The sequence below is a fragment of the Peromyscus maniculatus genome, chromosome 4, assembly GCF_049852395.1.
Source record: "Peromyscus maniculatus bairdii isolate BWxNUB_F1_BW_parent chromosome 4, HU_Pman_BW_mat_3.1, whole genome shotgun sequence".
NCBI classification, from domain to species: domain Eukaryota; kingdom Metazoa; phylum Chordata; class Mammalia; order Rodentia; family Cricetidae; genus Peromyscus; species Peromyscus maniculatus.
This window is the reverse complement of record NC_134855.1, coordinates 56,602,311-56,615,746: the sequence shown is the minus strand read 5'-3', so window position 1 is coordinate 56,615,746 and position 13,436 is coordinate 56,602,311. Positions and strand designations below refer to the sequence as shown.

The following is a 13,436-nucleotide window of genomic DNA, read 5'->3' as shown; positions in this document are numbered from 1 at the left end:
CCACAATCAGGACCAGAGGTAGCTAATAGCCCAAATGACCTCTACACCATCTGTATGACTGAAATCCAGCCAGATCCTTCCCTAGGCCAGATCCTAGCCTATCTCTAGACACCATCTTCTTGGAAGAACTGACATGAACCCTGAGTTCAGTTTTGACGTAATTATGCTTCCTTGTGCACCAGGGATTGTATCACAACAGTAGACTTTTTTCCAGATTGTACTATGTTTTAAATATGCTGGCAAAGAACCACCTGTCATCAGACTTCCCAAGTCTGATCCAGGCTGATGAAATTAATCTGAACCAAGTTTTCATTCTTCAAGGTTTGCTTCCCTGCATGGACACCTGCAAGGTACCCCTCATAGTTACTAGAAATGATGGCTGAGCACTGAAGAATCACTAAGATTATAGCTGTGCTTTTCCTTTCTTTTTATTAAATTTTTTTTGAGCCGCGTGGTGGTGGCGCACGCCTTTAATCCCAGCACTCGGGAGGCAGAGCCAGGCGGATCTCTGTGAGTTCGAGGCCAGCCTGGGCTACCAAGTGAGTCCCAGGAAAGGCGCAAAGCTACACAGAGAAATTCTGTCTCGAAAACCAAAAAACCAAAAAACCAAAAAACCAAAAAAAACCCCAAAAAACCAAAAAACCAAAAAACCAAAAAACCAAAAAACCAAAAAACCAAAAAACCAAAAAAAACAAAAAAACCAAAAAAACCAAACAAAAAAAATTTTTTAATTTTTCCATACAATATATTTCTTTTTTTTTTTTTTTAGAACAAAAGGAAAGTCAGAAACTTTCTCACTTATATTAAGTTAGAAAACTACTAAAAGCAACACCTAGGCTCAGACAAGCACCGTGGCTAGGACCTCTGTGCTGTGCAGAGTGATTAGTCCACAGGCCAGACCCTGCAAGTCTCCAACATCGGTGATCAGGTGTAGAGTAGAAAGTGAGCTGGACCACGGATGAGGGCCGGTCTGAGCCTAAGTCACATCAGGAAGCAGACTTTGGGCTCTTTCCCAGAGCACATTCACGGGGAGCCTCGCCTTGAAGTCCTACCCTCTAATCCGCACCCACAGCATCAGGACCAGACTGAGCTGTGAGGACTTGAGCGCTGGCCACATTGGTCTGCGTCATGGCTCCACTTCTGCCAATGGCAGAACCCACTCTGCATGCTCCATCCTGCACAGCAATGGCCTGGGAAGCCACCGGCTAGGCACCCTGCCCACTCTGTGCCAGACACAGGAGTGCCTGTCGTCCTCCCTACACCGGGCTAGCCAAACAAGGGAGGAGACTGGCGTCAACAGTGGCATCAGAAAGCCTCTGCAAACCTCCTGCGGGGGACACTGGTGCCTCTCACACAGGCAGGTGTTTCCAGGTGCTAACAAAGGCCGTGGGGATGAGAGAGTAAGGCACGGTGGTGATGCAGTTCCATGTGTCTGAAGTGGGGTCGTAGTAGTCCAGGGTCTTACACCTCTGCGTTCCAAAGTAGCCTCCCACTACATACAGCTTGTTGCCCGAAGCCAGGGCATGACAGGACATGTGTTTGGCGGTCATGTCCCCAATCCAAGTCCACTGGTTGGTCTCACAGTTGAAGCGATAGGCTGAGGCTGCTGTGTACTCCGTATCACCTCCCATGATGAAGATCTGGCTGCCCAGGACAGCAGCAGCCGTGTATCGCCAAGGCTAGGGACACTCCACCTTGATTGTCCACCGGTTCTCGGAGGGGGCAAAACACTGGACTTTGGACACCATGTCCCGGTGGATGCTGGTCCCTCCGAACACAAAGAGCTTCAGCTTGGCCCTCACCACGGCGGCGTTGCTGACACCGTCTCTCATCGGGGCCACCATAGTCCACTTATTGGCCACGGGGTCATATTTCTCTACTTGTTTCAGGGAGACAGAAGGAGAGGCAGGGAAAATGCCTGCTAGAGATGTATGTCCCTCACCACATAGAGGCAGTTCTCCAGCTCAGCCGAGCCATGGCCAAAGCGGGCAATCAGCATGGGGGCCACCTTGGACCACTCCTCGTGGACAGTGTCAAATACCCAGACATCCTTAGAGACCCCATTCTCAGAGCCCCTACCTCCGGTCACATAGACCTTGGAACTAATCGCTGAGGCGCTGAACTCCTTCCGGGGGCTTGGCAGATCCGCCTTGGGGATAATCTCCTTGGCTTTGTGGTCCACCTGGTAGATCTTGTCACACATGAAGGTCTGGCCCCCCAGGATGAGCAGCGTGTGGCCTGGCTTCCGTGGCCGGGCAAAGGGACTGGTGACCACACCGTTGTTCTACAAGATCTTGGTCTTGCAGCGGAAGGCCTCATCTATGATGAGCTTGGTGCGCTCGTCCCCCATGAGGAGGGTCTCCCCGGACACGGCCTCCTTCAGGCAGTCCGAGGGCAGCAGGACCAGCCGCACGCTGGGCAGGAGCAGTGGCAGCTGAGCCTTCCTCTGCTCCAGGTCATGCTTCATCCACTGCAGGATGGCCTCAAAGACCACACGCTTGTCCTCCGTCTCCAGCTCGTCACTCGAGATGAGGTCCAGCAGCGTGTCCTTCGACAGACTGTTGAAGTCCTCGCTGCCGCACCGTCTCAAAGTGCACCAGGCACATGCGGCAGGAGAACTTGTAGAGCCGTCGGCACTGGTGGGCATCGGACAGCAGCATCATGCCCAGGCAGTTGGAGGGGGAAAGGTTCTTCTCGAGGAACTCGGCAGCTGCATCCCGGAAGTCGTGGAACTAAAGCATGTCACCGGCCTCCAGCAGCGACTCTGCATTCTCCTCGTTGATGACGATGCGCGAGGAGTAGGCGAAGTCCAGCAGCAGCTCCAGCACCTCGGGGTGCAGGTTGTCCTGGATGTTGACCGTATCATCCCGGCTTTCAGCAGGCCGTGGCTGAACATGGCCTCAAAGTATCGGCTGGAGGCCGCCAGCACTGCCCGATGGCAGGGAAAGGCGCCGTCACCAGCCCAGAGCGTGACATCGGTGAACATACGTGCTTACGCAGAGTGTTGAGGTGGGCCAGCACGCAGTCAGGGTGCGAGGCCTTGTGGAAGAGGGACATGTTCATGGAGCCTGTGCTGCTCCAGACTTGCGGGTCTCATGAACACTGACGGACAAGGTGCACCGACCTTATACATAGTAGATGCTGAGATGAATTCAATTCAGTTCAAGTATTTCCAGGCACTTACTGCACACTACACTCATACCAAGAGGGACATCTGTGCTGTCTCGCATAACAAGACACCCTTTGTTCTGCCATAGCACCGAGACCTTCTCCTGATAGTGGGCATGTTCTACTGCAGACCACTTCCGACTGCATTTATCTATGTCTGCAGCTCCAAGGGCAGATTCTCTTGTATAATATTAGTGGGACCAGCCTTAATATTATGCATCCCAGGGGCTCAGGAGAGAGAACTACTAACAGCGAGGACTATTTTCGGGAAATAGAATCTCAGCACATCGAGCTGTATAGTCCACTTGCTTTAATTCTTGGCATAACATCCTATATACACAGCTTCAGTTCTGTTCTTGTGCCTAGCTCTGTTCTTGCCTGATTTCTCTCTGTTTATCTACTGCTCCCTCTAAGTTCTATCTTAATTCTCTCGTCTTAATTCATCTAGGTCCTCTTCACCTTGTTCTTACCCAGCTAGGGCTTTCCCATCTGGCTCTTCTTCATCTTCCATCTTGTTCCTCTAGTACTCTCTTCTAGCCCTTTAATCTAGTTCTTCCCCATCTCAGTTTGTTCCTCTCAAGTTCTTACTCATCTAGTTCTTCCATTCTCTTTTCTCTTCTCCATCCATACAATATATTTCAAGCATATTCTTTCCCCTCCCATAAGTTCTTCCAGATCTTCCCTACCTTTCTACCCATCAAATTTCGCACTTGCTCTTTTCTCCCTCAATAAACAAAAACAGAAAACAAACAAGCAGGGAAACAAACCATAACAACACACACACACACACACACACACACACACACACACACACACAATCGTGGAGTCTTTGTTTTAATTAACTATTCCTGAGCATGAGACCTGCCCTGGAGTGTGGTTGACATATTCAATGTCATTCCATTGTAGAAAACTAATTTTCCCTCTCCCAGCAAATATCTGCTGCAGGATGTCGCTGTGTATGCGGTGAATATGTGTTGCTCTGATTGGTTGATAAATAAAACGCTAATTGTCCAGTAGCCAGGCAGGAAGTATAGGCAGGGTGAGGAGACGAGGAGAATCCTGGGAAGAGTCAGGAGTCACCAGCCAGACACAGAGGAAGCAAGATGTCAAGGCAGAACTGAGAAAAGGTAACAAGCCCTGTTGCTAAACATAGATAAAAATTATGGTTTAATTTAAGTGTAAGAGCTAATCAGAGCTAGTCAGTAATAAGCTTGAGCTAATGGCCAAGCAGTTATAATTAATACAAGCTTCTGAGTGATTATTTTATAAGTGGGCCATGGGACTGTGTGGGCCTAATGCGACCAGAGAAACCTTCCTACTACAGATATCAATTGCCAATAGCTTCTTGGTTAGTAGTAGAACTTTGTGTCTGCCTCCTAACTTCCGTGCTGGGATTTGTCTATGTTGAATTTTGAATTTGTATAGGTTTCATGTGTGTTGTCATGGTATCTATGAGTTCACATGTGTATCATTCCTGTTGTGTCTGCATGCTGTTTTCTTGGAGTCATTTACCACTTATGGCTCTTACAATCTTTCTACCTCCTCTTCCACATAGATCCCTGAGCCTTGAGGGGCAAGGGTTTAATAAAGACATCTTATTTAAGACTGTGTGCCCCAAAGTCTCTCACTCTCATCACATCGTCCATTTGTGGGTTTGTGTGTTGATTCTTATCTATTTCAAGAAGTTTTATGATGAGGGTTGAGCCAGGCACTGATCTACAGGTATATCAGTATGTCATTGGGAGTCATTTTAGTGCTATGTTCATTTAGAAGAAAAATAGTGTCAGGTTTTTGCCCCTAGGTCCATGACCTATCTAGCCTCATGTTCTTGGCTATTTAAACAGTGTCAGATATGGGTTTCATCTCCTGGAATGGGCCTTAAATCTAATAAAAAAAAAACTGGTTGGTTATTCCTATAATGGTTGTGCCAATATTGCATCAGTATATCTTGCAGACAGGTCACTGTTATAGATTGCACGGTTCAGAGATAGGTGATATTGATGATTTTTTTTTCTGATAGTGTGTATAGTACTTTCCAGCACCAGGAATGATAGTCAGCAGAGGTGAAGCATCTAGTTTGACACCAGCTCAGTTTGTATTTGATTATACAAGTAAGTGGTGTCTTCAGCAATAGGGCCTTACTTTCAGGTTGTGGAGGGTAACCAACAACATTGGGAACAGTCTTATTGATGTAACCAACCGTTTTATTAAATAAGAAACACAGAAATAATGCAAAAGAGAAAGCCGAGAGGTCAGAGCTCAGAGCCAAAATCTCACCCTTCCGCCTGCGGTGTCCCAGCTTCCCGAATGAGCGCTCTATTTCCTGTCTGTTCGTCTATTTAAAGAGACAGAACAAGCCACAGCTATCTCACCTCACCAGTTCCTCAGCTGGTCCTGTTTCCTCAGACTGGAAGCTTCTGTGTCCTCATCCCAATAGCTCTCAGCTGAACTGTGTTGCTCCAAAGCCTGAAAGCTTAACCAGCCAAATGCTTCTAGTTTCTGGTCCTCACGCCTTATATATCTTTTTGCTTTCTACCACCACTCCCTGGGATTAAAGGCTGGCTTTCTGGGATTAAAGGCGTGTGCCACCACTGCCACACTCTTGCAAAGACTCTAATAGCTCTGACCCCCGGGCAACTTTATTTATTAACATACAATCAAAATCACATTTCAGTATAATTAGATTACCACCACACAGTCTGAAATGTTTGGGGGTTGGGATTCTAAGGGACCCCTTTGGCCAACTACTCAACAAGATGTAATCCATTTTTAGTACTCATTTTTACTTGGTAGCATATGCTGTCTGCTTAGGGCATTCTCTTCCCTTGTTATCTGGCAACTCCATTCAATTTATATATTTTAGGGAGATTCTACAGTAGAGGGTTTCCATATGGTTTTTCACAAGACCGTTAGAGTTAGTTGTCCTTCCCCTACTCCCTACTTTGTCCTTCCCTCCAAACCACCTCCACTTCAACCTTCTTGGTCTAGTTTCCTTCTTATCCTTTACAATGCTGTATTCTATTTCCACATAATTGTGTTTTAAAAGCAATGTTCTTATGTATAGAGTTAACATGTTTGGAAAGGAAATATTCAAGGATTTAAACATTTAAATATAAAAAACAATACAGGCCCTTAGACATGTGTGTTAAAATATCTTGAATAATTATGGAGTGAAATTTTCATATGCAGTACTAAAATTATCCCAATAAAAATTAGACTGGAATATACCTCAGTGGTAGATCATTTGATTATCAAGGCCCTGGTTTGGATCCCTAGCACTGTAAAAACAAAAGAAAACAAAACAAAGTAAAAGCAAGCCCACTTCATATTAAAATATGTATTATTTTTGGTCTTTTGATATTTAAGTCATAGATAGTTTTCAAACTGATTATTCAATTATTCTTATAAATCATTCACGTAGGTTTATCTGAAATTTATTATTTAGGAACACTGTATAATTTTTTTATTTGTGAAATTTAAAAATTCATAAATTCCATTTATTTTCACACTGTTCAGCATCGTGCACATATTCCCTAATTAATATTGCATGCTGCAGAGAGTTTGAAATTCATCCAGATATTTTTGTGGCCTCCTGCATTGCTTCTGGGTGTGGAATATTTACAGCCATATGTGTGCAACTAGGATTCTTCTCCTAAATCTACATCTTTACATGTTAGCAACACTACAGCTGAAGCAGCTTTTAATAGAAAATCCAGACAGAGAAATAATCTGCTAGCTTCCTAAAGGAAAACTGTAAATGGCATAGGATATGTATACCCACATGGCTTTACAGAGGAAGGAAGGGACCACTTGCATTGGGTTGTCTAATGGCTGCATCTGTGCAAAAAGTGAGCTCAAGTTATTTACTATGTGGAAATAATCACCCTTCAATTCACCACATAGTAGTTTTGATGATAGGATACCTACTTTATTTAAATAGATTGCAATTTGTATGTGTGTATTTGGCTATTTGCATGTGTTTGTGTGTGATGCAGAGTGCTGTAGCCTTGCATATGCAACAAACACACGTGTGAAGATCATAGGACAATTATTGGGTGCCTGTCCTTGCCTTCTATCATGCTTAAGACAGAGTCCGTCCTTGCCACTGTATATACTAGGCTTGTTGATACACAAGCCTCCAGGAGTCTCCCATATCTGCCTTCCATCTTTTTGCAGGAGCTCTGGTATTAAGATATATACCCCTGTGCTTGGCTTTACACGAGTCATGTTTAAATTTGAAATAATAACATCCTGAGAGGTGAATGAAATAACATTAGAAATAATAGTGTTGAGCACTTTACAGCTTGAAGTACTTGCTAATGTTATTTCATTCACTTCTCAGAATGTTATTATTTCTAATTTAAATCTGAAGGAATTGGTAAAGAACTCATCCAAAGGCAGATAACCTGTCATTAGAGTAGCAAGGGCGTGAACAGAGGCCCCTCTGGCTTCTGGCTTCTGCTCTGAATCTCTATCACATATTTGCTGTAATATCCAGCATTCATCAGGAGCATCAGCAAACTGTTGTTAAATAAAGTTTGTTGCATAATGGAAACTATATATATCCATGTGGAGTTTTGACACGATGTCATAATTCCTGCATTGTATCATGTGTCCTATATGGAACACATCTGCTATTCTAACCTGCACTCCTCCTGTGCTTCACTGTGGTCCATTCATTGAAGAAGGAGCTACTCACAAACTACTGCATGTATGCAGGGTATTTACCCTTGATTTTTGTTAATAACCGTTCAAAAGAAAAATATCATTCAAGAGAATCATCCATATCCGAAGGACCACTCATAGAATTCTTTTTTAAGCACAACCCCATTGCAAATTAACAACTTCATTTTTAAGGTGCATGGATAATAAATATTGCTCAAGGGTTTAGAAGGTGCAATGGGCTTAGTAACAGACCTCATATTGCCCCACTCTTAGAATACCAACAACTTTCAGGCTTACTTGTCTTATAGAAGTACTCAACAAGACTGTCAAATTTTATATATGGAGCTGATGTTTCATTTCTTCGATGAATTCTGATTTTCCTCACTCCAGGACAGATTTACAACCATCCTGGATAACGCAAATTATCCCAGACCAGAAATGATGAAGGTAGGGATGGACACTGGACACTGTGGAAGCTCCCCTCTTAGTATTAATATGTAGCCGGAGGTTGAAAACCATCAATCTACTTGGGTCTCAAATTAAAAGGAACTGTTTGTTTTCTAAGCCACAATAGTCTGTGACATGTTTTCAATGCAGTCATTTTTTTGAGTTGCATTTTGCTTTCTTTGATTGACATGCATACAAACCTCTTGTTCTCTAGAAATGCCCTCAAGATGAAAAATTTGAAATCACACATAATTCTTATTTTAAAGTAATTATAGAGCCATGAAAATTGCAGAGAAGCACTGTACCAGACTCTGGCTTCAGTTTCTTCCAACGGATTGTCTTACATAACTATAATAAAATGTGAAAGGCAGGACTCAATGTTCTGTATGAATTTATACTGTTTTGAAACATGTGTAGGACTATATAACAACCAATATAATCAAGACTAAAGATATCTCCCCCAAACTCTACAGCTACGCTCATCTCCCTAATCCACAATGCCCCAACTCCTGGCAATTAATTTGTTTTCTATCTCTACAAACAGATCATTCCAAGAATGTTGCATAAATGGACTCACATTGTAAGTCTTGCTTGAGATTGTTTGACTTGTTTCAATGTCCCTGAAATCCACCTAATTCATATCTGTCAATAGCTCATTCTCTATTACTGCTGAGTGTTCCAGCTTTAGGTTATTACAAATAAATAATAATAAGGTTTTGTTTCTCTGGGACAAGTGCCCAGGAGTGCAACTTCTGCTCTGTCCAATATCTGTTCAATTATCTTAAGAAAAAGTGTTGGGCCTGTTCCCCTCAGTACCACCCAAAAGATGAAGTTTTTCTATATCCTTGCTAGCCTTCAGTATGGTCACTTTATACTTACCAACTTAAGTTTCAGTTTGTTTATCTCATTGTAGTCTTCATTTGGAGTCTCTCAATAGAGGCTCCTTTCTCACCTCCACATTTGCTGTATGTGTGCCCTCTTGAGGAAATCATGCTTTCCTGCCCGCCCCCCCGCCACAGCCCCCATTTTCTAACTGGATTATTTTTACTATTTAGTTTTAAGTGAGCTTGATGAACATTTGTCTGTTTGCAAACATTTCCTCATGTATCATGTCTTTTCATTCTCTTAACATTTTCATTCACAGAGTGAAAGTGTTTAATAAGGTACAATTAATTAATTAGTTTAATTCCCTGGGTTTTGCTTTTTGGATTAAGTCTACAAAATGTTCATCAAATTCTATATCCTGGAAATGTTCCCCAGGACTACCTTCTAAACAGGTTTTATAGTTTTGTATTTAAACCTCTGATTCATTTTCAGTTAATCTGGGTAAATGGAACTTAGGTCAAGGCGTTATGTTTTTGTCTATGGGTGTCGTTTGCTTTTAACTCTTGAGTTCACAGTCCATTGAATTATTGCCCCATTGGTCAAAATCTGAATACTTGTTAGTCTTCTGGTGCCTGACTGGGAGGGAGTGACATCATCTTACTGTTTACCTAGTGGCCTCTGTGGGTCCTGCTGGAATTATCCTTGTCACCCAAGCCCCATTTTAAAAGCCCAACTCTACAATATGTCCTCTGGATCCACCTCAAAGAGAGCAGGTAAGCTTTGTTTCCTCTGACTTGAGCAGAAGTTCAGGGCCCTGTTTCCCCTCTATGTTCTCACTTGATATCATCAAAGGGCTCCTCTTAACCAGCTGACAGGGATGCAAGTCTCAGCTCCCCGTTTTGCCTTTCTCTTCATCAATCTGGAGGGGAAGGATGCATATCAGTTTTACAGCCTGTCAAGGTCTCATGACTAGACTCGACACCCACTTCTGCTTGTCAGGGCAATAGTATACTATTTTAGTGTTGTTTGATTAGGGTAAAGAGGTTTTTATCAACATTTTCCATATTGCTATGCTTCCTGTTTCACAATCCTTTGGCATGAGAAGGCAGGCTTCCTTTGGCTGTTTCTTCCTCCTCCTCCTCCTCCTCCTCCTCCTCCTCCTCCTCCTCCTCCTCCTCTTCCTTTTCCTTCTTTTTCTTCTTCCTCCTCCTCCTCCACCTCCTCCTTCCCTCTTCTTCCTCTTTTCTTCCTCCTCCTCCTTCTTCTCATCATACTTCTACTCCTCCTCCCTGTTTCCTCTTCCTCCTCCTTTTCCCCCTTCTTCTTTGCCATATCTTTCCATTAATATTAATATTTTCAAATTTCTGTTTTTTTTAATCCAATGTGGGATATATAGGACAAGAGGAAAATCCAGGGAACCAACTGCCATGTAAATCCTTTAGATTTGAGTTTTTTAGTTTGTTATCTTTCTTGTTTCTGCCTCTCAGAGTCTTTGCCCAGGATTTTGGTTATACCAAAGAAGGTTTGACTGAAGGGTAAAGCACACACATTCCTTTATCCTCCTAAAAGTAATCCCAAAGTTAATCTTTACATGCCATTTCATTATAATGTACATAGAACCAATGTCCAAATCTGCCTATGGTTTTGGGAAATAAACTGTACTTATGTGTGTAATAATGGTGACAGATTTTTGGTATATTCCATGTTTTATGATATTGAAAATTCACAGCAGAACTTCTTCAATAAGAACACTCTTCCTGCCTCAACTGAATGTACCAGGCTCTGCTGACTCCCCATGGGAGGCCTTCCCTTTTTGGAGGAGGGAATAGGGGGTGGGATGGGAGGGGTAAGGCTGGGGGGCCGGAAGAGGGAAGAGAGGGGATCTGTGATTGATATGTAAAATAAATTTAAAAATTTCTTAATTAAAAAAAAGAAAAAAAGAACACTCTTCCTCTTCTTTTACTGATGAAGAAATTTGTTTCTGAGCCAGTAGGGGACTGGCTTTGGTTGCTTTGGTTTTACAGATGTTAGAACCTGAACTTTGTAACTATAGTGCAGTACTGCTTTAGCTATACTTCCAAAGTTTCTTAGCATAACTCGGAGGATGGGGGTATAATAGGAGCCAAGAGACAACTGCTATTTTATGTAGAATGAGATAAAATTCCCTCTCAGAAGTGTTCAGCTGTGAATCTTGATTTATAGTCTTTTGATTTGATAATAATTTTATAGATATCCAAAATTCTTGAGGAAAATGGCATTTGGAGTTCAAGATAGGAGAACTGGGAGTCGTCTGTGGAGCTCCATCTGCAACTGTGTAAGTAGCAGCTACAAAGCCAAGTGGGAACGAAATGAGCAGACTCTGTCAGAACTTTCATCTTTAATATTTATCACCAGATGTACATTTAAAAACACCTGTTTCTGGACACATTGGTTGTGTGAGTCATGGAATAGCTCCCATGAGCCTTTGCAAAATGAAACTGAAATGACAATTGTGTGAAAGCCATCACCCCTGTGCTTCACTGTGGGGTGTGCCTGTCGATGTGCCGGTGCCCATGGTGGAGATCTGATGCTCCAGCTGCTTAATGGGGTGACTGTGTATTGAGTTCTTTTTTGAGTGGTGAACATAAATGGAAGTGTCTGATCTAGGCTCACCTATGTGGTGTGTCTTGTTATTATTCTACCAGCTTGTACCAATTGTTTCTATTCTTTTGCTTTGCATTTCAACCTGTTTATATTATTTTATGTTCCAAGTTTGCTTGGATTTTTCTGAAAGGAGGAGCATATTGCCATGTGAAGAGATAATGGATTTGTGCATCTGCTAAGCTGTCTTATTCTCACACAGCATCGTCTATGTACCGGGAAAATAATTCATCACAAAGTCTGTGCTTTTCTCCCCACAGTTCCCCTCATCTCCTATCTTTCTTCAAGTCTACATTATATAAACACCTAGCAATGAATAAGGTGGTTTTAGGAGGCATTAAAATAAATTTTATAATTCTTTGTGAATCATTAAAACTTTGCATTATGGGTGGTAGGTGCTTAAGAGGACATTCATGTGGTAACATTGAAGGGCTTCTCTAGGGCGACAGCAGTGTCTCCACTAATAAGCAATATGTGTATATTAAATGTGTGTGCATGTTTTTGAAAAGTTGTTTTAAATGATATCATATATGTAAAAAAGAAAGGAGAGGTTATAAAAGTATACCCCCAGTGGATTCTGGGTACAGAGACTCTGCTGGATGGGGGCTGCTTAACAGAGACAAAGAGATTCTAAACACCTGGTGGCTGCCTTTAGTGCTTAGCACAGCTTTCAATTCAGAGTTAGAAACAATTGAAACTCCCTGTTTTGTTTGGATTTTTACATTTTTTTAAAATTTTCAAAATTAGCACGTTAGGTATTAGATATCGTTGTGGCATTTTTGAGCAAAGTGCATTTTACTAGATTTTTCCTCACCTCTACAGTCCTCACTGCTAACTCTGAGGCCACTTGTACCCTCCCTGTCTCCTTCCCTCTGTCATGTCCCATGTTTCCTTCGCCCACCCCACCATCCTACTTCATCACTACCCTTTCTTGTCCTCTTTTCTAGCAGCTTAAGCTTTACACACACACACACACACACACACACACACACACACACACACACACACCTGACTAATATTCACATATGAGAGAGAAAATGTAGTCGATTGACCAGAATCTTCAAAAGGTAGAAGAGGTCAGCAGTGGACATGTGACTCCATATTGTGAACTTTTCTAATGCATCTTTTCATTCTGGTGGTTATTATATCATATTTGATATAATTTAGGGGAGGTCTCAATACCTTGAGTCCACTGAGCTGTGTGAAGGTACCTGGACACTAATAGTTCATATGTTTTTGCAAGCAAACAAACATGAGTATATGATATTTTTGTGCAGGAGCCACAATGTGGTGTTGAATATGTAGACTTCAATTAGATCCTGGGTTCCTACCGTTCTTTTCATAATCTTTGGAAGTAGTTAAATTTGACATCAAAGAAGCTGGTATGGCAGCTGATTTCCTGTTTTCCTCATGAGATTTTTACATGACTAATGATCATGTCAAACTTCTGCCTTACCACAAATAAAGTCTTCAAATATGGCTAAGCAGTCCTTGGAGCATCTGATGTGGGACATTCAGTAAGAATATGAATGTGTGAGCTCCTGGCCAGTCTCTTCTGCTAGGATGAGACTGTGTTGGCAGAAGATGTTTAAAAACTAATTTCATGCACCTACCATCCCAAAAATAGTCAAGAAACCAGGAAAATGACAATAGCATTCTAATTTGCCTAATGCATTTCAGGAGAAAACAAA

The 13,436-nt window shown here is 42.5% G+C and overlaps 1 long non-coding RNA gene and 1 pseudogene across 1 annotated transcript; one reads left to right on the top strand and one right to left on the bottom strand.

The window, feature by feature from the left end:
* Nucleotides 1-782: 782 nt before the first annotated feature.
* On the bottom strand, nt 783-3,078 carry LOC102909444 (kelch-like protein 25; annotated as a pseudogene).
* A 6,663-nt stretch (nt 3,079-9,741) lies between these two features.
* LOC143272700 (uncharacterized) lies at nt 9,742-11,604 on the top strand. Its single transcript, XR_013050322.1, has 2 exons — nt 9,742-9,878; nt 11,335-11,604. It is a non-coding gene; the product is annotated as an uncharacterized LOC143272700 (long non-coding RNA).
* Nucleotides 11,605-13,436: the final 1,832 nt, after the last annotated feature.